This window comes from Callorhinus ursinus, unplaced genomic scaffold, assembly GCF_003265705.2.
Source record: "Callorhinus ursinus isolate GAN/ISIS: 27379988/994484 unplaced genomic scaffold, GSC_fseal_2.0 scaffold109, whole genome shotgun sequence".
NCBI lineage: Eukaryota > Metazoa > Chordata > Mammalia > Carnivora > Otariidae > Callorhinus > Callorhinus ursinus.
Genome location: NW_027397171.1, coordinates 687,237 through 714,875, shown reverse-complemented (window position 1 = coordinate 714,875; position 27,639 = coordinate 687,237). Strand labels below are relative to the sequence as shown.

The window sequence follows — 27,639 nt, the reverse complement described above, 5'->3', positions numbered from 1 at the left end:
CAAGCTGTAGCATGTGACAGGATTTCCTTCCTTTTTTAAGACAAAGTAATATTCCACTGTATGTATGTACCACATTTTGTTTATCCATTTATCCTTCCAAGGATCTGTGGGTGTCTTTCACCTCTTGACTACTGTACTATTGTGAATAATGCTGCTGGGAACATGGGTGTGCAAGATATCTTTGAGACACTGCTTTCAATTCTTCTGGATATATACCCAGAAGTGGAATTGCTGGATCATTTTTTTTTTTTAGTGGTACTATTTTTAATTTTTTGTGGAACCTCCCTGCTGTTCAGATCCATTTATGGCATTTGCACCCTTGGTAAAACTGAACCCGTCATGACTCAACTAATAGAAGTTGCTCGGGAGGACAGTTTAGGATAAAAAAGCCTTGGGTGGCTTCTGTCTTTATTTAGGTTTCCGAGATCACTGTTTGGGAGGTAGTGTTGTATTTATAGTAGCTAATGAAAATCTGGAGAACACCAATTTCAGACCATGTGCAAAGCCACAGTCATAGGGAATCCTAGTCAGGGATCTTGTTCCTAGAAATTCAACTCACCCTTACACCCCTTTCATTGATTTTTTTTTAGTGACCTCTTCCTCTCCCCACGACCCCCGCCCCCCCAAAACAAAAGTTCAGTGATCTGAGCTTTGGGAAGAGCAGGTGTTTCCAGGTTGTCCACGAGTTAGCAGTTTTTCCTTCTGCCAGGAATACTCTGCCTGAAGACCACCCATCCCCATTCTTGAGCTCAGCCCGTCGCTTATCTCCTTCCTAGGACTTCAAACAAACTGCAGTCGTTGTGTTTCTGTTTACTTGATGTCTTCTGTCGGGTCTACTACAAAGGAAGCGCCTTGAGGACCCACCGGCTACTTGCGCCTTGTCCGTTGGTGAATCAAGTGTCGCACAGTGCAGGGCAGCGCGCGCTTGTTAAATGAGAAGGAACGGCTGCCCGGCGGACGGGAAGGATCGTGCGCACCTTACCCTCCGGTAGGGGAGGAAAATAACGGCAACGACCACGAAGGGACTCGAACCCTCAATCTTCTGATCCGGAATCAGACGCCTTATCCATTAGGCCACGCGGCCAGTTGGCAGATCTGCTTTACTACGCTGTGTGCAAAGAGTGTGTAGCGCGGTGGGGCGGGGTCCTTCCCGCGGCGGGTGCTGGGGATGCTGCTCCTACAGAGCTCCTCGTTCGAGGTTAGCTCACCGACAGCTGAGCCACGGACCCTGCAGAGCCCGCGAGGACGCACAGCTGAGCCACGGACCCTGCGGAGCCCGCGAGGACGCACAGCTGAGCCACGGACCCTGCAGAGCCCGCGAGGACGCACAGCTGAGCCACGGACCCTGCAGAGCCCGCGAGGACGCACAGCTGCACGTCAGAAAGGGGAGGCTGGCTGCTGGAGGGGAGCACCACCGAAGCGTTGACAGATGCTCGGAGAGGTGGCGCAGGTGCGCGGGACTGATGCTGCCACCTGCCCGGGGCCGGCCCAGGGCCGCCTGGAGGCCTCGAGGACGCTGCGGGCCGGGGAGGCCGCACAAGCCCGGAGGAAGGCCGGCCACTCCGCGTCTGTGAGCTCCGGGGAGAAGGAGTGTCCCCTGTCCTCGACGCGGCGGTGTCCCCTGGCTCGTTTGCGGGTTCGTCCACAGAGCAGCAGGGGTTTGGAAAGAGCTTCACAGCCACCAGGAGTGGGTGGAACAGGGGAGGTGTGAATCGTCCAACCCTAGAAGTAAAGCAGTAACCCCCGTCTGTCCACGAACTCGATGGTTTGGGTCCCTTGAAAATGACGAGTTGTTTGAAGCAAACCCAAGTCAAAGCAGAGTTCTCCCCTCCACTCTCACACCCTCCCATGGAGAGGGTCTCTCTCGCCAACGTCTCCCATGTCTCCCAGTTTTCTCTAGCAGTATCTTCCGTGGGGGTTAAGGCAAAACCCACATTCTGGCCCAGTCCTTGGGTCAGCATTTTTGGAGTGCCTGCTGTGGAGGGCTGGGATCCAGGCGCACCGGCCAGCAAGAGATGCGCCGCGGCCTGGAGGGTGTCCCAGAAGGAGCGCGAGGCGCGGCGTAGTAACTCGGGGATTATAGAAACGGCTGCAGGGACAAAAAAAAAAAAAAAATATATATATATATATATATATAACTGGTTTCAGTCAGTTTTAGGAAGGCAGTGTAGGGGAGGAAAAATGACCCTCTTTGGGTCCCTGGCTGTGTCCAGAAATTAAAAGGACAAAGAGATTAACAGGAAGAAAGCATACACATTTATTAGATGTAAGGTTTGCGTGATGTGGGAACCTTCATGAGGAAATGAAGACCATAAGAAACGGTTTAATCTGAGTATTTTTATGCTGGTTTGATGAAGAGTGGGCAGCCAGAGAGAAATAGTATAGATCAAAAACTATGAGGTAAGTGTAGTAAATTGGGCGAAGCTTAGCAAGGCCTGTTTGTTAGGATTCGTCTTGCTTTCCCTTGGTTTTCTTGAAATACAGATGCTCCTTTCCTCTCCGTATAGGGAAGGGGCCTCTCACTTGGTGGTTTTATGACCTCATTCAGGGGTGGGAGGAAAGTGAGAGTGACCTTCCCACTTCTGCCATTTTTTGGGGTAGTGCCCTGAATTTCCCTTGGGTAAAACATGAAAAATTTACATTGTCACTCTAAAATATTTATTTCTGCAAGGGGTGGGGGCCCTCAGTCAATTACTTTTGGAATAGGGCCACGAGAAAATAATTTCAGTGAAATGCAAGATCTAACCATGGAACTTCAAGCCTTCAGTCTAATGCTCTGCCAACCGAACTATTTCAGGATTCAACATTATGTGGATTCTTTGCATAAGGTGATCTTTCAGTAGAGGGGCTTCCCAGGCTGCTAGCATTGATCAGGGTAAGGTGCCAGAGCCCTGGGGAGGGCTGGATGGGCAGAGAAGAGGAATGCGTCCTCTGTTTTCAGCGACCAAAGTAATGGTTGGGCCCACTTGCCATAAACCTCACTGTAAAAAAGCTTCACATTCGGCCCTAACTTCTCTCTGTCTCTCTCCCCTTCCCTCCTTTGCCTGATTAACAAATTTCCCTTCCCCCATTCATAATGAGAAATCAACATATTTGCACTATCTTAAAAGTAACTTTAGGGCTAAAATCTTAGAATTTACACTTCAGAGAGGAAACAAGGAAATGAAAAGGAAGGGGAAAAAAAAGGGAAAACATTCCTACATTATAATATTTACATCTGTAGCTATCTTTCTGTCTAATCCCAATTTCATAAATCACATGGCTGCAAAAGTTTCTGCATTCTTGTTGACCAAGACATGCCCCTCTGTCCTTAGGGAGGCAAGGAAATTCTGTTTTCCACTGAAACAGAAACCTATGGTTCCAAATCTGGGAGCTTTTCTCTGAAAGGGTGATGGGGGGAATAGAAAGGGTAGGGGCAGGGAGAAGGACTGCCATACAGCTCAGCAAACTATAGACCTGCGAGTTCCGTTATGGCCCAAAAGGCAGAAACAAAACCATCTGACACATAATTCTAAGACAAAGAACATGCTAGAGTTTGTGATTTTATTAATAATCTTTTGGTCAAAGAGTGAAAATACAGTTGGAAAGAATCTTAATACCCCCTAGCAAACAAATTTAGAAACTTGAAGGTGGGTTGCAGATTCAGGCTGGGAAGTTTTGCATGACAATTAAGTAGCACTCTTTAGAAACAGGTGGTCATGTTCCAGAGGAGATAACATTGAACTTTTTTAAAAAATTATTTATTTTTTTATTTACATTCAATTAGCCAAGGTATAGTACATCATCCTTTTTTTTTTTTTTTTAAGATTTTATTTATTTATTTGACAGAGAGGGAACACAAGCAGGGGGAGTGGGAGAGGGAGAAGCATGCTTCCCGCGGAGCAGGGAGCCTGATGCGGGGCTCGATCCCAGGACCCCGGGATCATGACCTGAGCTGAAGGCAGACGCTTAACAACTGAACCACCCAGGTGCCCCACATCATCATTTTTGATATAATGTTCAATGATTCATTAGTTGAGTGTAACACCCAGTGCTCATCACATCACGTTGAACTTCTGAAGTCTAAGCTCTTTAGTGGATTCTCTTAGATTTCTACCTTGACATCATTAACATCTCCCCTAACCCGATTTTGTAGGGTAGGTGTAGAACACTGATCTGTTCTCTGTATGTAAGAGGGTTTGGGTTGTTTTGTTTTAGGTTCTACATATAAATGAGATCATAACGGTATTTGTGTCTCTCTGTCTGATTTCTTCCCTTCATTGTTCTTGTACTTGGTTAGACTAGACGGACCACATTATTTCTTAAATAGGATGTTGGCTTTGGATTCATATGGACCATCTGATTCTCTTCAGAAAACACTTGCTTTTTAGTTTTAGGATATGGTGGAAGCATAGAAACAATCTTCTCCAATCTGCCTGGGAAAGTTTCTGATTTTTTAGTTTTTTTCCTTTTGAGTCACTATGCTGTACATTACATCCCCAGGACTAATTTATCTTATAACTGGAAGTTTGTACCTTTTTACTCCCTTCACTCATTTTGCCCCCACTCTGGCAATGACTGATCTGTTCTCTGTATGTAAGAGGGTTTGGGGTTGTTTTGTTTTGTTTTAGGTTCTACATATAAATGAGATCATAACGGTATTTGTGTCTCTCTGTCTGATTTATTCCACTTAGCATAAAGGACTCAGGATCTATCCACGTTCTCACAAATGGCAGGATTTCCTTCTCTTTTTGGATGGAAAATACTCGTATATATATAATATGTGGTGTGTGTGTATTTTCTTTATCCATTCATCCGTCAATGGACACATAGGCTATTATAAGTAATACTGCAATAATCATAGGGGTGCAGATATCTTTTCAAATTCATGTTTTTGCTTTCTTTGGATAAATACCCAGAAATGGAACTGTTGGATTATATGGTAGTTCTGTTTTTAATTTTTTGAGGACCCTCTATACTGTTTTCCATAGTAGCTGCACCAATTTGGATTTTGAATCTTTCCAAATTCCTTTTGACACCTACTGAGAGCATTTCATTTTTTTCTCCTTCAAGCTACTAATTCATCTTAATAGTGATTTTTTTTCCTGATGATAAATCATTCTCATGTTCCTAGAAAAATATTAGTCCAATATGGTGTTCATTTTAACATGTCAACATTTTATTCATAATTTTTGTGACAATACACATGAATGAGATTAGTCTTTTGTTTCTTTTTCATTCAGCTTTGGAAAGTTTTGGAGTCAAGTTTACACAAGCTACTTTAAATGAAGTGGAAAACTTATTTAAAAATTTTTTTTAATTTAAATTCAATTTAGTTAACATATAGTGTATTATTAGTTTCAGGGGTAGAGTTTAGTGATTCATCAGTTTCATATAACACCCAGTGCTCATCACATCACTTGCCCTCCTTACTGCCCATCACCCAGTTACCCCCTCCCCTCCAGAAACCCTGTTTGTTTCCTATGATTAAGAGTCTCTTATGGTTTGTCTCCCTCCCTATTTTCATCTTATTTTATTTTTCCTTCCCTTCCCTATGAGGAAAACTTAATTTTTAAAAATATACTGCAAAACAGTTTAAATGATATTGGAAGTGTACATAACATTATTTCAAAGCCTGCCATCATTTTAGGTGACCACATGGTGTTTCTTTAACCAGCTGCTCAAGGATTTCTGAAAATTGTTACTATATCCTGAATATGTTTTGGATTCTATGCGAGATTTGAAGCTGCTCAGATAAGGCTCCTCAAAAACTGACGGAATGAGTTGTGGATAATTAGGAGCAGCTCAAGTTCCCTGAAAACCAAGAACTTCAGACTTATTTTCTTTTTGGGGTACAGAATTGTCCAATAGGAAATTTCAAGTTGGAGTACCTCAGTTTGGAGAATGTTCTTCTCTAGCAAGAAAAGAAAGTCAAGACCGAGGTCAGAATGCTGAGATTCAAATTGGCCATATGCCCTTATCTTGCCAAGCGGTACCGGGCACAAGGAAGGGGCTTGCTGCCATGGTACTAATGTTGTCTTTTCCCACACAGACAATTAGTGGTACCATGGCCACGAATAACTCTTAGCAGCAGCTAGGTTAGAAAGCGAAGCTGCCGTGAGCAGGACTCGAGCTTACCGAGGGGAGCCCCAGTAGAGTTCAAGCCCAACACCTCAGCACGTGGCCATCACAGAGCTCAATGTCTCCATTCCTGATACATCTATATCAGTCATAACGTTTGCTTGGGGTAATGATGTTTGGGGTAAACATGCGTGATTTTTATTTATTTTTATTTTTTTTAAAGATTTTATTTATTTATTTGAGGGGGGAGAGAGAGCAAGAGCACAAGAGCAGGCAGAGGGAGAAGCAGGCCCCCCAGTGGGCAGGGAGCCAATGCAGGGCTCGGTCCCAGGACCCTGGGATCATAACCTGAGCCGAAGGCAGACGCCAACTGAGCCACCGAGGCATCCCAAGATGTGTGATTTTTAAAATTCAATGGCACGTCAGATCCATGTCTCATGGAACCCAAAGCTTATATAATATTGGGGGCCATCTTTAAGAAAAAAATACAAAGGGGCGCCTGGGTGGCTCAGTCGGTTAAGCGGCTGCCTTCAGCTCAGGTCATGATCCCAGGGTCCTGGGATCGAGCCCCATGTCCGGCTCCCTGCTCAGCAGAGAGCCTGCTTCTCCCTCTCCCTCTGTCTGCCACTCTGCCTACTTGTGCTCTCTCTCTGTCAAATAAATAAATAAAATCTTAAAAAAAAAAAAAAGAAAAAAGAAAAAAATACAAAAATTTGAATACAAAATTAGCTATGAAAGTAAATATTTATTTAGAATAAGAAAAAAATTGAAACAAATTACAAATTTTAAAAAGCTGATGAATTCCACAAATGTCACAAAAAGTTAACTTATTAATATACCTCTATGTTTCTTCTACATTATTTAGCTGCATTATTTTTTATAACCTTTCATATAATAACAGTTTTGTAGCCTTATTTTCTATAGAAAGAAATAGATAATTCAGTCTTTCTTCTAACATGGTTAAATTATTTTTGAACTATAGTTTAGAAAAGGTGTTTTTTGTTTGTTTGTTTGTTTGTTTTGCATCACATCTGATGGCAATGCCAAGCATAGTTTTCAAACTGTTGTTACGTTTGGGAAATCCTTGAAGGGTTTTGTTTTGTTTTAAGATTTATTTATTTGAGAGACAGAGAGCAGGGGAGAGGGAAAGAGAATCCCAAGGAAACTGCACTGAGTGGGGAGCCTTCGACGTAGCGCTCAATCTCATGACCTTGAGATCACGACCTGAGATGAAACCAAGGGTCAGATGCTTACCCCACAGAGCTACTCAGGCGCCCCTGGAGTTTTTTCATATATGAATTGCATTTCCATTCTTCCACAGCATCGTGGGAAGAGAGTGAAAAAGGACCTTGGAGGGTGAGGGAAGTTGTGACCGGAAGCTCTCGGGAGCCTGCAGCCTAGGAGCTCCAAGTCCTCTTGCTGAATTCAAGATGGTGGCTCATCCTTGCTTTTCTAGTGTTTAAAAAATGATGAAAGAAAACCATTTAGGTGATACAAATGAACTTTAATACTTCATGAAACGGACAGTCTCCTTTCAGAGAACTGCAAAACGGGGTAAAAGGCAGGAAACTTGTGTAGCATGAAGAATAAAGAACAAGGAAGAGAAAAACAAAAAAATTGCTAATTGGCTGGGGCCACATCAACCTTGTTTGGGGCGAGGAGGCCCAGAGCTGGCCGGGCATTTGGCGAATGACCGGATACTCTGCAGTCCTGGCCAAGCAGGTCATCCACAGGGATGTGGAATTTACCTAAATTTCGGTTTGCTAATGTGGCACCCCCTGGCAGGAGTGGCTCCAACTTGGGCTTGGAAAGCGATTTCAACAAGTGTTTATGTAAGAAGAAGGAAATAATAGAGAAGTTTTTGGAAGAATTCCAGAATGGTCTGAATTCCCTCAGTACCTTCAATACTTGCTGAATACTTTTACAGACACAGAAAGAGTCAAAATGAATCAAGTCAGAAATAAAAATACCTAGTTGTCTGGACAGGGATTTCTAAGAATTCCCTTCTCTCTTCCCCTAATTTGGAGCCGGAGTAGCAGAAGGGCAGGGAGGGTAGAATCATGAGCTCTTATTTTCCTCCTTGGACCTTTGCAAGGAGCTTTCCATGAGCAAGTTCCACATGGGGATGGCTCTCTGAAGCTGAGGAAATTTCTCTTACAGTATAACAAAAAGACACAGAAATGGAAAGTGAAGACATTCAGAGATGACTCCAGGTAGTTCAACAACCAACTAATAGGAATTCTAAACAAGAGAAGGAAGAGAATGAGAAGACAGAAGAAAAGAAGAAGAAAGAACAAAAAGAAAATTATCAAAGAAATATTTTAAAATATGTTCCTAGAATCAAGGGCCATGAATTTACAGATTAAAGATGAATTAGTTAAGATCGTGCTAACTGCTGTAAAACCAAAACGACCCCCCAAATATGTCATGACTTAAGCAGAAAAGAAATGTATTTCTTGTACACACACAGTAGACAATGGGGGTTCCTGATCAATGGGGGGGTGTTCCTTCAATCAACAGGTCAAGGACACAGCTCCTTTCAGTGTGTGGCTCACCATCTTCAACACATGGTTTCCAAGTCGGCCTGCTCATTAGGAGAGTAGACCGAGAAAGAACTTGGAGGATTGGTTAAGAAATGTCCTTATGGGGTGCCTGGGTGGCTCAGTTGGTTAAGCAACTGACTCCTGACTTAAGCTCAGGTCATGATTCCAGGGTCCTCGGGCTCCCTGCTCAGTGGGGAGTCAGCTTCTCTCTCTGCCTCTGCTCCTACCTCCACTCATGCTTGCTCTCTCCCTCTCAAATAAATAAACAGAAACTTAAAAAGAAAAGAATAGAAATGTCTTTATGATTCAGCCCTGGAAGAGCAACAAATCATGTCTGTGTTTCATGGGCACTCTCTTCTGCAGACATACAAATTCAGAATCTCTAGATCTGAGGTCTCTGCAGACTTCCAGAGCCATGGATCATAGTGCTTATGAGAGGTTTCCAGGAGGCTGTCCCATACGTGTCTAAAAATCCTTGTCCAAAACCAAACTTACGTTCATCTTCTGGATCCCATCCCGCTGACCACAAATAAAAACAAATAAATAAGCAGAAATTCTGCTCCCAGCTTACTAGCTTGGGGAAAGACACGGACAACCACGTAGGTAAGCTACGTGTGTGCGTTCTGTGAGTGCACGCTGTTTGCAGATCCCTCCAGACTCTAAATCCTGTTTACTCGCTTTCCTTCTCCTGTGCAAAGGTCCTACCCCTTCCATCTCTACTGCCTCTGCTGGTTTAGGCCTTAAGCATTGTTCCTGGACAACGCAGGTACCACCCACCCTGCCTCCTTCCCTACAGTAGGACGGACCACGCTCCGTGACTAACAAAGCGTTGAGCAAAACTGGCTCTGCAATCCTTCGGCAATCCTGGCTCTCCCTTTACCCCCTCAATTCCGCTCTTCAGATTTGCGTGCGACTAGCCGGAGAGCCAGCGGCAAATGCAAGGAGAGCCTCCGGGGCCAAGCCCGGTTGCGATGACCTTTGGAGGAGAAAGACGTAGTTTGCATGCCCATGGATAGAATCTGAACCTTGGATCCTGTAAGTAAAATATGCTTAGATGCCTACATTCAGAAACTTCGTTATTTTTCTGAGAATCTTGTAAAGCAAGCGCACGTGTCTACACGCTGTCTTTTCTCATTCTCTGCCGGAGATTCCCAACCAAGCACGCTAAAGGGCAAGCGAGCGCGCAAAGCCCGTTTCCCCGTGCTGCCGCAGCGGCGCCCGCCTGGGCTCAGGAATGCCACCTCCACACCCAGCACCGCAGCCGACCCCCGCAGGCTGGTTTCCCTGCCCAGGACAGCTACGGACGGTGACAGAGCTTCCAATGCCGCGGAGGAAAAGGAGCAGTTCTTCAGGAGCTGAGACGTAGGGACTGCAAAGGGAAGGAAAGTAATTCACAAAAAGATGCCAAGAGTCAATGCGTGGTTAATAAAGGTTTGCCCCGGTGTGCAGAGAAGTCTTTCTTATATTTAAGAAAAACTGCTCTGCGTGATAGCTGTCTTCCCGGCGTAGGCTCCCAGTCTAAACTCTGTAGGCGGTTAACCAAGCCGGAGATCAAGAGTCCTTTTTGAGTCGGCTGGGGCTTGACTGTCGTCCGTGGAAATAATCCTCATGCACAGGGGCGCTCCGAGGCGCGGCCCTCCCAGAACCGCCCGCCAAGGAGCCTGCTCTTGGGTGCGCGGGTTTTGCAGACCCAGCCTCCGCCGCACGCCCGCCTGCCTTCCGCGCTCGTTGCCGTCGGCGCGGGCTCCGGCCGGAAGAGGGCGCTGCACCGGCCGCCGCGCCCGGGAGCGGCTCCTTTCCCGCGGCGCCCGGGCTCCCGCCGTCTGCGTCTCGAGCGGCAGGTCCGCCCCCCGCGGGTGCTCCACGCGCAGCCGCCCCGGGCCCCTCCGCCGTTCCCCTCCGGCCGCCCTTCCCGGCACAGAGGCCCCCTCCCAGACCTCGCCCTGCGCGCCGGGCCGCGCGTTCCCGGCAGGTGGCGACCGGAGGGAGGTCTGCGGACCAGACGGGGCCGGTCGTGCACATTGTGTCCGGCCACAAGCCAGAGTCTAGGGCGCAGAACCCCGGGACTGGCCTCCACACGGCCGACACCGGCGGCGAGGAGCCATAGGGGCTTTGCCGAGCCTTTCCCAAGCGCGAGGGGGTGTAGCTCAGTGGTAGAGCGCGTGCTTAGCATGCACGAGGCCCCGGGTTCAATCCCCGGCACCTCCACTTTTGCTCGAACTCCTGCCTGGTCGCCTCATCATTTGTTAAATCGTCTCTGCCGCTCGCTTCTTTTCTCGTTCTTTCGTTCTCTTGCAGTTCCTTGAACTCACACGAAAAACGGGAACGCACGCGTCTCTGCTCCAGGCCCCGGGGGCCGAGTCCGCAGGCACCTGCTGGCTCCGGATTCCCCAGCCCCGAGAACACGCTCCGCACCGAATTAACGAGCGCGCCGCAGGAGTTTGATCTCGCAGGGTTAGCGCAGAGCGGGACGCGCAGAAAGGGGAAAAGGGGCGCGGCGCACAGGAAATTCTCCCCCTCTGCTTTCTGCTCTGCAGCCCCCCGCCTTCCTCCAGTGACCGCGCGCCTTCCTCCTCTCCTTATCCGTTTCCCCACCACTCCCTCCGCGGTTACACTTCTGTGCGTGCTTTGACTCGCTGTTCCTGACTTTAGTTGCAGGAACTTTTAAAGCATACAGTAAGCCTCGGATCTAGATGAAAGTTCTTTATTGTGTTAAATAAATTCGATCTTCTTATCTGACTGAGTTGAGGAAACACCTGCTTGGTTCATTTGGAAAGATAAATTAGGCAGAGGAATCAGAAAATAAAGATACAGCCCCCATTCCCTTTTCTTACCACTCCTGGCTCCATCCCACATTTTGAAGGGCTTTGTACCTGCGTGTGTGAACATCTCAAGACACACTTCCAAGCTTCAAACACACCCCTGGCAAAGAGCCAGTCCAGGGCCCGCTGCGAGGCCTGGGAGCAGGCATGCTAAGGGCATGGGCTGCGCTCACAAGGATGGCCTCAGAAAAGAGGCCTGGAAGGAGGGACGATGGGGCTGTTTTGGCAGACAATTCTGGGGGCCCGGGTAAATAGAGTGTGGACTCCATATCCATAGGAGGATACAAGTCCAGGAGAGGCCCCAGGGCTTATGCACCTGCTGCCCAGGGGTAAACGTGATACCGAGTGGATGCTCCAGAGTTTAAAGGGCTATTTGTGTTTAACCAGACCTTTCCAATGTATTTCTAAGGTTAACCTTATGGGCTGTCTTTCCCCAAATACCCAGTTTCCTGACTCATGTGCGTGTGTCTGGTAGTGTCTCTTTTGGAAATACACCTTATACCTGCTGGACACAGGACTGTATACTTGCCATTAGATCGTGACAATACTTATAAGATTAGAAGGTTACGTGGGGAGGAAAAAAATTTCCTCAACCCTCTTAGGGTCCTTGGCTGAGTCCAACATTAAAACGACAAAGACAGATTAACAGGACAAAACAACAGACATTTATTTAATAGAAGTTCTACATGACACCGTGACATGAGAGCCTTCCCTAGGAAATGAAGCCCCAAAGAAACAGACCTGGGTGTTTTATGCAGCGTGGACAGTCATGGAGGGCTGTGATAGGTTAAGGAGTATGAGGTCAACTGTAATAAATTGTAAATAAATAAATTGTAATAAATTGCAGAAATAAAATAAATAAGTTATAAATAAATTATAAATACAAATAAATAAATTGTAAATACATTATAAAAATAATAAATTGAGGAACATGATAGGTTAAGGAGTATAATTGTAAAAAATAAATTGGTTAGGGAGTATGAGGTAATTACAGTAAATTGGGGGGAACTCAGCAAGGTTTGTTTTTTAGGGGTCTTCTTGGCATCCCTTTGTCTTTGGAAGGAAGGAAGCTCCTTTCCGTCATAGGGGAGGCATCTCTCACTGGTCCCCTTTTACGACCTGCTTCAGGGAGGAAGGGCAATAGGGAAGGTCAGGGCAACATTTCTGCTTTTGCTGTTTTCTCAGATTCCTTCGGCTTAAAATATCTAATATGCCCAAGTGGCACCTTTTGGAGTAGCATGTCCTGAACTCCATCAGTAACAGGGTAGACCCTGTCCGAGGAAGAAGTCAATCTGAACTCTAACGATGTTATATGGTACGTAAGGGTCTGTGGGGATCTTGTGGCACAGGTCATATCATCGTAGGACTCTTAAATCCACTAAACACGGAGGCCAGAGGACGCAGGAGCTCTAGCGCCTGCAGAAGTGGATTAAATCGAAGCCTGGGTATGGAGGAAACAGAAACAATAAGGACAACCCATCACAGCCAACGAGGCTTACTAGCCAAACAGCTGCCTTTCTTTGCTTCTGCAGCTTCTCTGTGTCTGGCCTGTCCCCCCACCTTGTGTCGGGGGAAGGCCAGTGTGCCACCAGCTGATCCGAGAATCAGTTTTTGCTCAAATAAACTCTTGAAAATTTTAACATGCCTCAGTTTCTCTTTAAACAGGATTAAACGTACAATTTTAGGATAAAGAAAGCTCTTCTGAAAAGTTGAAAATGTTGATTTAAAAAACATAAATTTAATTTGGACTGTTTTCTCAGTTTTTGTATGTTTCTCAGTTGCATGTTTTAATGGGAGAATCTTCAGAATTTTATCAGAGCTTTCGTTTTGTTTTGAGGGGGAAGAATTATGTTAAATCGAGATAGAAAAGATTCAGCCAGCCAAAGAGCTTCTTTAATAAACTTTTCCTAACAATAACTGCAAAGTTTGGAGGAATGTCCTTGCCCTTCTGAGCACTTTCACCGTGAAATACCAGTTCAGCGTTCTGGAGAATGATGCTGGCGCCACCAAATGGCCATCTTGGGAACCTCAAAGTGGTTCGCTGTGGATGAGAGTTCGGAGATGGCCAATAACTCTCTGTAATAGATTGTTGTTTTTGATTAGGTCCTGGATTCTCAAAGTCATATGGAGAAACTGTTTTTACAACACCGAGGGTAGGTGTCTAGGTCATTTTCTTTAGCTTCAAAAGGTCTAACTGTAGAATAGGCTTCAATATCCATAATTGAACTTTTTTCAGATGTTGATTTTCCTCTAATAAATCATTAACATTTTCCAATTTTTTTAAGTAGGCTCCACGCCCAGCATGGACCCCAACACAGAGCTTGAACTCATGATCCTGAGATCAAGACCTGAGCTGAGATCAAGAGTCAGACTCTCAACAATGAACCACCCAGGTGCCCCTCCAATTTTAAATTGAGGTTCCCAAGACAGTTAAAAATCTGTTTCCATTGTGGTGAGCGTAGCATAATGTATAGAGAATCTCTTGCCCACCTGAAACTCATGTAATATCATGTGTCAACTATATGTCAATTAAAAAAAAATCTCCATGTTCCCATATCACCGCATTTCAGAATCAGAGTCTGAAGTCACATGTACTCTCAGTGTAGATGTTAATCAACCCTTAAACTTTTAGCAGGTTCTCCTGCTCACATTAGAACTATTAGTCCTGTGACCTGAGTAGATGTTGGCAAAGGGGTGGGTAGCTTCCTTTACTGAATTTAAAGAAGTTACAGCACAAAAGTATACCTTGAATTTTTAAAGATATGAACCATCGACACATCACAGTTGTTCAGGGGGCATTTCAGTCAGTACATGGCAGTCAGGAGATATCCCCCTTTCTCTATCTGATAAAGGGATCAAGAAGGCTCATTAGTATACTCATATTAGTAGATAATTCTGGTCACCTCCGTCTGCTTCACAGCCTTGCAAATACACTCATGCCGGACCTCACTAGACATTTTGCCTCGAAAAACTTGGCAGTGGGCACAGCAACAGCCCCTCTGGCATGGACCCTAACAGGATTCTATTTTAGAACATCTTCTGCTAAATATTCTTGCTCATATGATCCATGTCTTTTCATAGCTCACAAAAACTCGTGAATCAGGAGATTTTCCTCTGTCTCACTATTTCCCCCCTCCTCTCTTCTGCACTGTGTTTAACGGGTACTAGGCTTTCCTTCGGGAGAACCACCACGTACACCATCCTGGCATGAAAGGGGACCAGGTGCTATGGCCCAGAGGTCAGCTACCGAGGGGAGCGAATGCACCAACCTAAGACAAGCAGCCATCTCCAAGCGAGGATGACCGTTTTGGTCTCTGGGACAGTGAAGGGAGAGGAACCTAGTGTTTGGGGTTGTTTTTTTTTTAAGATTTTTAATTTTTTTTAATTTTTAAAATTATTTAAATTAAATTTAGTTAACATATACTGTATTATTAGTTTCAGAGGTATAGGTCAGTGATTCATCATTTGCATGTAACACCCAGTGCTCATGATATCCCGTGCCCTCCTTAATGCCCATCACCCGGGTACCCCATCCCCCCACCCCCCCAGCAACCCTCAGTTTGTTTCCTAGAGTTAAGAGTCTCTTATGATTTGCCTCCATCTCTGTTTTCATCTTATTTCATTTTTCCTTCCTTTCCCCTATGTTCATCTGTTTTATTTCTTAAACTCCATATATAACTGAAAGCGTATGGTATTTGTCTTTCTCTGATTGACTTACTTCGTTCAGCATACCTTCTAGTTCCATCCACATCCTTGCAAATGGCAAGATTTCATTCTTTTTGATGGTTGAGTAATATTCCACTGTATATATATATCTATCTGTCGATGGACATCTGGGCTCTTTCCATAATTTGGCTATTGTGGACATTGCTGCTATAAACATTGGGGTGCATGTGCCCCTTCAAATCACTATGTTTGTATTATTTTTCAAAGTAATCTCTATGCCCAACAGAGGGCTTGAACTCATGACCCTGAGATCAAGAGTCACCTGCTCTACTGACTGAACCTAGTGTATTAAAGCAGTTCCTCATCTACTGGAAGCCATGCTTCAGGCCACTAGCCTGAAGAGGATTGGGTGGGTTTTAAATCAGAACCTCATTTTAGGGTGGCTCAGTCGGTTGAGAGGCTGCCTTCGGCTGGGGTCATGATCCCAGAGTCCTGGGATCGAGCCCCGCATGGGGCTCCCTGCTCAGCATGGAGTCTGCTTCTCCCTCTCCCCCTGCCCCTCCCCCTACTTGTGCTTTCTCTGTCTCACTCTCTAATAAATAAATAAAATCTTTAAAAAATTATTTAAAAAAAAGAATCTCCTTTTACTGATTTACCAGCAAAGAGTAACACAACAAAACTTTTGCCATCTATGATTTTTTTTTCATTTTTTGGTTGAAACAGCTGCATAGAACCAAGTATATAGAATCAATGATTTGCTCTTCCTCAATCAAACTATTTCCAACTCATTCCTGATTTTCAGTAAAGGGCCAGAGACATGAGGCTCAGACCCAGAAAACCAGGCCCTTGGAGTTCTGTTCTCCATATTATCAAAGTCTCTTATCTATACCATATCATTATTTTGTTTCTCATAACCCCACAGGTTCAATGTGAAGTGGAGTGGGAGGGGTGTTGTAGAATACATGAGGATTATGACACCCAAAAAATGGGACAAAAATATCATGCTGAGAAATGTCCATCAATTCTTATTTTATTGAGTGCTTTTGGAATATTTGTGTTAGTTTATTAGGGTTACTGTCACAAATTACCACAAACTGGGTGGCCTAAAACAATACAAATTTATTCTCCCAGAAATGCTCTAAGCCAGAAGTCCAAAATCAAGGTGTCAGCAGGGTTATGCTCCCGCTGAGTCTCTAGGGAAGATTCCTTCTTTGCCTCATCTTAGTTTCCAGAGGCTTCTGGCACTGTTCCACCTCCAGTCTCTGCCTGCATCGTGGTATGGCCTGCTTCCCTCTGTGTGTCTCTGCCTTTTTTTTTTCCTCGTCTTATAAGGACATCAGTCAGTGGATTTAGGGCTCACCACATTTCAGTATGATTTCCTCCTAACTAATTGCATCTACGAAGACCCTATTTCTAAATAAGGTCACAAATAAAGTCACCCTATTTCTAAATAAGGTTACAAAGACCCTATTTCTAAATTAGGTCATATATTTCTAAATAAGTTCCCATAAATAAACCAAGTGGATGTGAATTTTTGGAGGACACTATGCAGCCCACTGCAATATTAAATATATGTTGTCTTTTGTCAAATGCTTTTTCTGAATCTATAGAGATAATCATGTATGTTTTTTCTCCTTTCCTCTATCAACATGATGGTCGATGGTCTATATTAATGTTGTTAAAGATAAGCCAGAGCTGGATAGGAACTAAAGCAGGAAAAACAGATTTCATTCAGGAATATTGTAATAGGGGGAAAGAGGCCTCAGTATGGAACTGGGACCAATTCCTAATACAGTATTTGTCAAGGAGCAATTTATAGCCAAGAGTGGGGTGGGGTCCTTTGGTGGATAGAAAATTACTAAGAGGAAACATTAGGGGGGAAGGGTGGATTCTGGCTAAATGGACCTAACAGGATTCTTGCTGGAAGAGGGCCAAGGTGATCATACATCACCTGGGGGAGGGCAGAGGATGATTAACCCAGTTAGATATCGAGGGTGACCAGATATGGAGGATGGGATTCTTGCTAAAACTGAACCATGCAGAGATGAAATGGAAGTCCAAGAGTCCAGGCCTAGTTGGAAAGGAGTGCAGGGGACCCTGAGTAGAGTTTGGTGGAGAAGAGAATCTTTGTCGATGTCTTTCTTAATAACGAGTGATCTCTGCATCTCTGGAATAAACCCCAGTTGGACATCCCGTATTAAGTGAAATAGTAGTTTTAATTTTTGGTGCAAACTGAGAAAGTTTGTGGTAAATGTTATAATCACTTTATGTAATGAATAGGACATTTTTCTTCTTTTTCTATGCTTTGATTAATCTAAGCAGCATCATGATTTTCTCATATTTAACAGTTTGGTAGAATTTGCTTGTGAAAGTGTTTTTGCCTGGTACCCTTTTGGGGGGCGTGCCTATTCAACTATTTTCTCTATTTTTCTAAAGTAATGGTCTGTTTACTCCTGTCTCTACAAGGATTAATTTGGATAAGCTATATTTACAAAATCCACTTCATCTAAGTTTTCAAATCATTTGCTGAGTTGTGCTATGATGTTTCTTACCATTTTTTAAAAAGCTCTTTTGTTTTGATAGTTACTTTCTCCGGTCAGTTCAATTTTATGTATTTGCACTTATTTTCCTTTCTCCTCCTAATTAGGTTAGCTAGAGGTTTGTCTATTTTGTTGATTTTTCAAATGTCTAACTTTTTTGTTTATTAGTTCCACTTTTTAAAACTCGTTACTTCCTGCGTTTGTCTCTAGCAGCCCTTCCTTCTTTTAGTTTATTTTGGTTCCTCTGGTTTATTTTGTTGTTCATTTCCTAACGTCTTCGCTGGGCATTTGGTTGGTTTATTTCTCAGTGGCTCTAAGAGGAGCCCTGGGGAGGCACATTAGGGCATCCTTGGCCTGAGCAGGCGGCTTGCCGGGTGTGAGCTGCGGCGGGCGGGCTTCGCGCGGCTGGGGGAGGCGGCGCGGGTGTGGGTGGCAGGTGCACCGCCTCCCGCCGCCTCCCAGGAGGGGAACCGGCCCCGGTGCACCTGCCCTCCACGGTCGCTCCTCTGCTCTGGGGCTCAGGCGGTGTCCCCACATTATGCTTTGTGGCTTTCTGGCAGCCTGGAAAGCGGGAAAAGGAGAGCAAGGAGACCCGAGAAAGCTTGATCCCCAGCTCCGCTGGCGGCGGGGAGGCGACCCGGCGCGGACACATCCGGGATACCGGGCCTCGGGTCTAGAACGTGGTTTCTCTTCTTTCAGCGAGAGGGACCCCGGCCCTGCATCGGAGATTCCAGAAAGAGCGGGGAGAGGTGGGGGGGCCTGGGCCCGGGGCCGCCTCTGGAGGAAGCCGCCCAAAGCGCCTGCGCTCCCCTTTAATAGACTCCGGGCAGGCGGCCTTCCTGCGGGGGTGTAGCTCAGTGGTAGAGCGCGTGCTTAGCATGCACGAGGCCCCGGGTTCAATCCCCGGCACCTCCACTTTTGCTCCGGGTCTTCCTCGCGGTCTTGCTCCTTCCCTCTTTGCGGTTGGTCTCAGTGCTGCTGCGTCTGCGTTTCCCGGGGCTCTGCCACGCCGGGGGGGGGCCGCGCAGGCGAGCGGGGACAGGTGGCCGGGAAGACGGGCGCAGCAGCTTGGGCTCGGAAACAGCGCGGGGGGCTGTCGCCTCGGTTCCATTTTGCAGAGTTATTCACAGAGCAGGAAAGGAAGTGAGGACGGAGAGGCTTAAGGAGAGAAAAACACGGGCTCCCAGACCATTTTCCCGGTTCCTTTGCTTCCTGGCCGCGGTGGTCACGGTCACTCTGCAGTCGCGCGCGAGTCGGCTGCGGTCGGCGCAGGTGCAGCGCCGCCGGGGGGGCGTCTGCTCAAGATCCCAACAGCCCAAGACTGACCTCCAGTTTGGTTGTGTCTTTACTCCTCCCCGAGAGCTGCAATTCACTACCTGGCTTAGGTGATTTACAGAGAGGTGGTTTCACCCGACGCGGGTGCGCCCTCTCTCACTGTGGTCCTTGGACCCAGGATGGGCGGCGCCTGAGAGCTGGTTGGAAATGCCGGGCTGACGTCAGCTCCACCCCAGACCTTTGAACTAGAACCTGATCCCTAAGTGATTCCTTTGCACATCAACCTTTCAGAAGCACTGGTTTGGGCGCTGGGACGGCTCAGGAGGGTATATCTTATATGCCTGTATTTTAATTTTTTCCAATTTCCTATTCCAGTGTAGGAAAAACAATTGCAAAAATGTCCTTCTATTGTTGGGCCATTTCCGTGTCCTAATAATTGACCTTGTTCTCTCCTATGGTAATATAGTATTTACTAATATTTTTTGAATCAACATACATAACTGAATTTGATGTGAAGTTCCTTTTTATTTTTAATAAAAATTTACAAGTTTTGCAATCAAGACTGTACCAACTTCCAGTATGAACTGGGAAGTTTGTATCTTTATTTCTGCTCAGCGACATTTTAAGTAGGATAATATTTTGTAATCACTTCCATACTCAACTGCCTCTTCCTCATCAAATCTTTAGGAACTTTGGTATTAGCCCGCTTTTGTGTACGTAGCCCTGGGATAGATTTTGAAGATTGAAAACCCTTAGCAACCATGATGGAAGTGTGAGCTAAAGGATGGTGCAGCCATTGGGAAAACCCTGGTTCCCTGAACAAAGGTCATGTCGAACCCCTCTTTCCCTGGGAAGTGATTAGGGAATTTTCAAAGGAGAAAATAAGTTCCAAGGGAAATTCTTTCCCCAGGTAGGATGTCCTGGCTTTGGGATTTACTTTTCCATAATAGATTCACAACCAGTGCTCCAGAGCCAGACTTTCTTTAATGGGAGCAATAGTTCACTCTCTGTTCTGCTGACATATTTTCTTTCCCTTTTCTTGTTTTCAAGGTACAATTTCACAATATCTTTCTGCCACTTATACCCACCAGGTCAGGAGAAATTATTCACATTCCCCAACTATGGGAATTCATCAAGTTGCAAAAAGAAAAAGGAAAAAATACGAGAAAGGATGTCATGAATTATCACCATTGCTTTTCTAGATTCTATTAGGGCTCAGGCCCAAATAGAAAAAAAAAACTTTTTCCTTCCTTCCAACCATAGATTTCTCCATGGAAACCCACCTCTGCAATTTAAAGGGGAAGAGCGTATGGTGAAAAAGCCAAGAGCTTAGTATGAGAAAGCTATAGGAAATATCAGATGGAATTTTTTTTTAAAATTATGTGCCAATAGGGCAACTAATATGTGCTGACTTAGGTACTTCTTTGAGAACAAGTTGTGTCTAACTTTGACTCAGAATAAGAGTGACAGCCGTCAGCTCAGGTCATGATCCCGGGGTCCTGGGATTGCCCCCCCACCCCCCCGCCCCCGGCATCATGCTCCCTGCTCCGCGGGGAGCCTGCTTCTCCCTCTCCCACTCCCCCTGCTTGTGTTCCCTCTCTCGCTGTGTCTCTCTCTGTCAAATAAATACAATCTTAAAAAAAAATTAAAGTACATTGTAGATGAATTCTGGAAATTCAACCATGTTTTATTTGGGTGTTCTATTTTGCAACAAGTTTATCTTTTGTTTAGCTTTCTCAGGGAGAAATTAAAGATTAAGAAACTCTTCAAAGAGGGGCGCCTGGGTGGCTCAGTCAGTTGGGCGTCTGCCTTCAGCTCAGGTCATGGTCCCAGGGTCCTGGGATCGAGCCCCACGTCGGGGCTCCCTGCTCAGGGGGAGTCTGCTTCTCCCTCTCCCTCTCCCTTTGCCTGCCGCTCTGCCTACTTGTGCTCTCTATCTCTCTGTCAAATAAATTTTTAAAAATCTTAAAAAAAAAAGAAACTCTTAGAGGAAAGGAGATGTGGCCATGTGTGGGACCCTCTGGGAACATGCGGGAAGACACAGTGGGGCAGGACCACTGTCGGCGCAGTAAGGTGGGAGGAGACACGATCCCTCAGGCCATGCAGTCACTCTAACTCAAAAGGCAGTGCTTTGTTTTTTTTCAAAGACATATTTAATTGGAGAAAAAAGATTATTTAAACCTTTACTGCCTAGTGTAGAAACAGTTCCTTCACATTCAATCAAGGAGGGAGACCTAAAGCAAGCAATATAACTAATCTTCCCTGTCCATGTCAACAAGGTATTGTAAACACCAAGAAAAAAAGTCCTAAGTGTGGATTCAAATTCTGGAGCACAATATAAAAGCTCCTTACGTGAAAAATCTACTCCTTTTGGTCTGTCAACTTTTTCAAAATGGCACCCAGCCAGTTATAATTTTTTCCCCTGATCCTGGATGCATTAGAAATGTACTGCATATGTCTTCAGGTTTCCTGAGTATGAATGAATTCTATCTTAGGAGATAAATGGTTATTTCATAAGAAGAATCATATTTGAAACTCATCCTACTATTTCCCTGTGAACAGATATTTCAATCATGCTGTAGGCAGAGTCTGAATGTTGTCAGAGAAAATTAATAAACAGTTATGGCGTTTGGTGTACCTTTGGGTAAATAGAAAAAAAACCCAAAAAACCAAACCTTTTTGTGAGGAACTTCTAGTAACCTAACTGGTATCTAGGTTTCTCCAGGAGCAATTTAGGGGATAATTACTCGATGACACTGGCAACTTCCACAATTGTGTTTTCACACCATCAGCCTAGATAATATTCCACTCATCCTCCCAACACACACACACACACACACACACACACACACACACACACACACACAAAGAGCTTGGAGAGTTCTGTGGACACCACCCTCTAGCACTCAATTCCAGTGAGACCTGCCACCTCTGTTTCCTCCCATCTATTCTACCAGCCCCATGAGCCGACCAAGAGAGAAATTCCGCCAAGTCAACGAGGCCCTTTGAATTTTAAGAGACTCAGTGATGTACTTACTAATATAGCAAAGACGTAAGACGAATGGAGAAGAGAGAACACCTACTAGGAGGCTGGTGTCAGGAAATGAGTCCTTGGGGGTCTTCCGTGGAAGTTTCCAGGCCATGGTGCTAAGCAGCGTGAATCCTAGGGTTCAAGATCAGTCTGGGAAGAACTGTTTTTTTGTTTTTGTTTCCGCAACCATCAAAAAATGGGTTCCTGACTCTAGATCTTCCAGGACACTTTCAGCTTTCACTCTCTATTACACCTGTGCCTCGTGGTCACAGCCACCCCCAAGTATTCAGGTCTGGGCACTGGGGGGAGTTCACTATGTTGCCTCCACCGGGGGACCCTATAGATGGATATGTTAAATGTGACATGCCCCAAACCACACCCATCTCTTCCTCTCCAGCTCCCCTCCATCCTCCACAGAACAGCACCGAGAACAAACCTCTCTTTCCTGCTTTGAGAGAACCGCAGGCTCTCTTTCACGAGTCTCCCCCTCTTTCTCGCTCTGGAAACCGGGTAGGCCTCTCCATCCCGTGTCTGGCTACCTACTTAACTTACTTTGGAAATTCCACACTTCTTTCCATCCCTGAATCCGCTGTTTGGTTCTGGCCTTGAACATTATCATCCTGGACGACCCCTCCCGCGTTCTCAGCTGTCCTCAGGCTGCAGTAAACACGGAGAGCTCTGGTAACGAATAGCCTGTGGTTTGAATTCTCGCCTGGGGTTTTCCCATCAGAATCTTGCCCTTAACATCGCCGTGGAGCAACCAACAAATAGCAAGAAGTGTTTTATCCAGGGAAAAGCTGGTCACTTCTCCAACGAAGGTTTTCAATATTTTGTGTCCCTTTCGAGCTTGGTTTGCTAAAGGATCAGTACCTCCCCCCCCCCCCCCGGGGCCCTCTGTCCCCCGGGAGTCACACGCGCTGCGCCTTCTTCCCGCCCGCTGCAAAGACGAGCGCAAGCCCCGGGGGGAGAGGAGCCCCGGGGGCAGGGAGGCGGGGCCGGGAGGTGCGGGGCTGCGGCTCAGCGGCAGAGGCCCCGGGTTCGACCCGCCTGGCTCCTCACGCTTTAAGCGGTGCCACTTCACCCAGGACGTTCATTGTGACGCTACCCTGTTTAGACTCCGCGAGCCTCGAAGCCACGCAAGGCGGCCGGCAGACGAGCCGTTCACGCGGTCTGCTGGTTTCCTGGGGCAGGTGTAACGTGTGGAGCCCCGGAGGCTGGGCTGGCGGCCGCATGCCCCCCCCCCCCCGCCCAGCCTCCAGGGTCGCGCTGCCCGCTCCCCTGCGCGTGGGAGACCTCCCTCTGCCTCTGTCTTGTAAGCACACCTGTGCTCACAGGGGGCCCGCCGCACAGCCCCAGGCAAGATCCCCACTTGGAGACCCCTCACGTGATCGCAGCTGCACAGACACTTCCTCCCGTAAGGGAACACGGGCGCCAGGGACCGAGACCTGCTGCCTTTGGGCCCTTACTCAGCGCAGGATGCCCTAGACTCAAGACAAGTGGGCCACCATACCACAGAGGCACGTTGGCCTCTATTTCCCACTACTGTTGAGAGGAGGAAAACAGGAAGGGAAGAAGAAAAGAAGGGGTCTGAGGAAGCACCTCAGTTTCCTTTCCTTTCTGTGTAGTTTTCAGGAGGAGGAATCAAAAGGCTTCCGTTTGACTTTTCTACTCATCTCCTCCCTCCATCACCAAAACTTTGGTCCAGCAACAAGCAGAGGACACGAGGTAACTCGGTGGGGGACGCTACCACAGCACGAGACTGTTGAGAGGCCAGACCCTGTGCCCATCCTCGCGGCCGATGGTGGAGAGGGAAGAGTGCTCCGTCTTCTGTCCCAACCACGGCAGCCCCTCTGCTTCCCAGCTCCGAGAAAGACATTCAACCTCTTCCAGATGCCCCCAGCGTGAGAGGAGTGTGAAAGGGAAACAGAGCAAAAGACCTGCTAAATGCCAAATGCTAATATTATAAATGGGCAAATGTGCATCCTTGTCTCGCTTAGCAATATTTTAAATAGGATGGGAACCACCTCTCCGAAGGTCGGGATCATTTCAGAGCACTGTGCGCCTCTCCCTCAACAGCCAACAAATCTATCACCTATCTAGATAGATACCTTTTTTTTTCTTAAAGATTTTATTTATTTATTTGTCAGAGAGAGAGGAAAAGCACAAGCAGAGGGAGAAGCAGACTCCCCACTGAGCAAGGAGCCCGATGCGGGGCTCCGTCCCGGGGCCCTGGGATCACGAACTGAGCCGAAGGCAGACGCCTAACTGACTGAGCCACCCAGGCATCTCTATCTACCTGCCTACCTACCTACCTAGAGACATTATTATTTTTCTAAACTATCTGAAAACCAGTTTTGGACATTATGTCTTTTTATCCACCATCTTTTTACTGTAAACTTCCATCATAATCTTTTTATTATTCATGTCAGCATATATTTCTTAAGATCAAGGATGTTTCCTTACCATGGCACAAATTTCAATTCAGAAAAAATTTTTAAATTTTTTATTTATTCATTTGAGACACAGAGGTACAGAGAGAGAGCATGAGCAGGGAGAGAGGCAGAGGGAGAGGGAGAAGCAGGCTCCCCGCTGAGCCTGGAGCTCCATCCCAGGGTCCTGGGATCATGACCTGAGCCGAAGGCAGACGCTTAACCATCTCAGCCACCCAGGCGCCCCTTCAAATTCAGAAAATTTAACACTGGTAAAATAATATTATCTAATATACAGTCTATATTAACTTTAGCTAACTTTACTAACAAAATCCTTTATAGAAATTTCTGTCTCAAACTAGGGCCCATTCTAGCATCACATATGAATTTAGTTACTCTTTAGTCTTTTTAAATCGGGAATGGCTTCTCAAGCTCTTGTTTTTCATGAGATCAACATGTTTCTGAACAGCACATGCCAATGATTTTGTAGAATGTTCTTCAATTTATGTTGTGATTAGACTAGACTCAGGTTGTGAATATTTGGGAGGAATATCACAGAAATGGTGTTTCCCTCCATCACGTCAGGAGGCATGTGATGTCAGTTTTCCCCATTATTAGTGATGTTTGCTTTGATCACTTGGTTAAGGTTGTGTTCAGCAGGTTTTTTCCCCTTAAAATTATCATTCCCCCTTGTAATTAATAAGTAACCTATAAGGAAATACTCTGAGACTATATAAAATCCTGATCCTCATCAAATTTTTACCTGTTTTTAGCATTGATTTATGAATTTTGCCTGAATCTATCATTGTTCTGATGGCAGCCAAGCGGTGATTTTCTAACTTAATATTACTTCTATTATTACTTCACACACCACCATAAGGAAACATTTCCCTTCTTCCATATTTATTTATTTAAGTATCCAAGGATTATAATCACTTGTCATTATTCATGCTCAAAGCATGTCCAATTTGACCACTGACAGGTCCTTTAAGTTGACTTCTAGGTCCTTCTGAGTTGTCCCCATCATTTTTAAGCACTGACATTCTAGCACAGAAAGATGCCTTAGGTTCATCTTGTACTTTCCCTGGTCCAGTCCTAGAGTCAGTGATTTCTAAAAGTATCTCTGGTTCCTTTTAGTGGGGGATGGTATTTAAAAATCAAGATATTGGGCTAGCATTGCTTTTTGTTACAGAAGTATAATTTCTTCTAGGCCTTGTTAGCAGACAAATCTGGGGGAAATGGCAGTTTTATATATGTATAATTTCACACTGATACCTCTAATTCTCATCCAGAGCCAACAGGCCACCCTCACTTAGTTCCTTCTCTAACAGAGAGGGCCTCAATTTCCAACACCAAATATGTATTCATTTTTTCAATCACACAAAAATAAATTCACACAGATACACACAAATGAAAATAAATTCACACAAAATATCAGAATTGCTATACCCTTAAACACCAAAAACAAAACAAAACACAAAACCCTGCTATGTAGAGATTAAGATGTTCGCCTATTTTTCCCTGTCTTTACAATTAAGACAAAGCACTGTGTAAAACCTTTACTTGGATCTGTTCTTTTCCTTTTCAATGTAGTTATGTTATGTTCGATTTGTTTCTGTTTATATTCAGTTTTAGAGTATCTGTACAAACACTTGGGTCAATCTAACGTTTTTACTGTGTAAAACATTGATGTATCCAAGAGTTAAAAGAATACTAAAAGTGATGCTCAGAAAAATTGCAAGAGCCTGTTCTCCGGGGATGCACACAAGTGCTAGGATGGAAGCGTGGTCCGGGCAGTCCCATTGGGTGGGAAGCCGACTCTGAGGAGGGCTGATCGTGAGCTGACCACGAATGAGGAACGGTGCCTTTCTCTGCCACTGAGGTACCTTTCTCCCAGAGTAGCCGTGCCTCAGACAGGACGTACTGTCGGGATTTTAGAAATAACGGAACTGAACGTAAACTGGTTCTGCTTTGCTTAGTCCTGAGACTCAGACAGCTGTAGTCACAAGAGGGTCGTCAAAAGTCTTCAAAGCCCAAACAAGAGCAAGGGGGTGTAGCTCAGTGGTAGAGCGCATGCTTAGCATGCATGAGGCCCTGGGTTCAATCCCCAGCACCTCCAGTTTTGGTTTCCCTTCTCCACCTGCACTTCTAACATCCCCTGCTGCCCCAAATAGCTTGTCAAACTTAGGTTGTCTTGGCTGCCTGTTCTTTCTTCACTTCCCCGGGACACAGGGGGTAGTTTTGCTTCTTTGCTGAAGTTCTGTGTTAATCCTGCTATTCACCCAATCTGTACAAGCACTCTCAGCATCACGAGCATGTGGGCCTCCGCCAGTAGGCTGCAGAATCCAGCAGCATTGTTAGGTGAGCCGGAGACCTCAGGCCCGGAGACCCTGACCCCGCCCACTGAAAAGATGTTGCCAAACGTTCTTGGTCTTATGGTTCTTGGTCTCATGGTGAAGAATCCAAGGGTGGACACAACACGGTGGATGAACGACATGAGCAGGAAGGTTTATAAAAGTGAAAGTACCATCTCAAGATGTGAGAGCCAGCAGCTCAAAGGAGAGAGGGCTGTGCACCCTGGGGTTGGGCTTCTATCTTTTACTGACAGGTGTTCACGAGGGTGTGGAATATTCATTAGTTGGGGTTTTGGTGGTTTTCTTCCTTATTTGACCAGGGGTTTCCAGTCGTGGCGCCTCCATCATGGGCCTGTCTGGTGGGATCCGGCCTCTCGTGGATGCTGCCAGGACAGGCCTCTGACCTTCCCCACAGCGGGCCACGGCCTCCTCCTTGCTGGCCTCCGGGCATCCGGTTAGAGCCTCACTAACTGCCTCCAACAGTAGCAAGCAGTCCTCCCAACCGCACAATTTCCAGTTGTGCGGAATCTGAAAGCATCTGGAAATGTAGGTCTGTGTGGCCTAATGGACAAGTCATCTGACCCTGGATCAGGTTAAACACTTCCATTCTCTTATGGTTTATTCTTATTATTATTCTATCTCTTTCTAACCCAGCTTGCAGAGGGCTTAGAAGCTTTCACTGAAATACTTCACTAGATTTCACTGCCGGTGGTGGATGACTTAATGCGCCTTTTCTATCAGAGACCCTCAGCTCTGGAGCTTACTCACAGAAAAGACAGCAGTCACCTCGACTGAAATCAGGTCGAGAGAAACATACTTTTCTGGGTGTTCTATGGGTGCCTCTAGTCTGAAATGGCAAGCATTCTGAACGCCGTGTCCAATATCAGTCCAGGGGATGACTCATCTTGAGCTCTTGCCC

General features: G+C 45.8%; 4 non-coding genes across 4 annotated transcripts; 3 read left to right on the top strand and 1 right to left on the bottom strand.

Annotated features, from left to right (window-relative positions):
- Positions 1-1,011: 1,011 nt before the first annotated feature.
- Positions 1,012-1,084, bottom strand: TRNAR-CCG (transfer RNA arginine (anticodon CCG)). The gene has a single exon. It is a non-coding gene; the product is annotated as a tRNA-Arg (tRNA).
- Positions 1,085-10,739: 9,655 nt separating this feature from the next.
- Positions 10,740-10,811, top strand: TRNAA-AGC (transfer RNA alanine (anticodon AGC)). Its single transcript has one exon. It is a non-coding gene; the product is annotated as a tRNA-Ala (tRNA).
- Positions 10,812-18,474: 7,663 nt separating this feature from the next.
- TRNAA-AGC (transfer RNA alanine (anticodon AGC)) lies at positions 18,475-18,546 on the top strand. The gene has a single exon. It is a non-coding gene; the product is annotated as a tRNA-Ala (tRNA).
- A 7,867-nt stretch (positions 18,547-26,413) lies between these two features.
- Positions 26,414-26,485, top strand: TRNAA-AGC (transfer RNA alanine (anticodon AGC)). The gene has a single exon. It is a non-coding gene; the product is annotated as a tRNA-Ala (tRNA).
- The last annotated feature ends 1,154 nt before the right edge of the window (positions 26,486-27,639 follow it).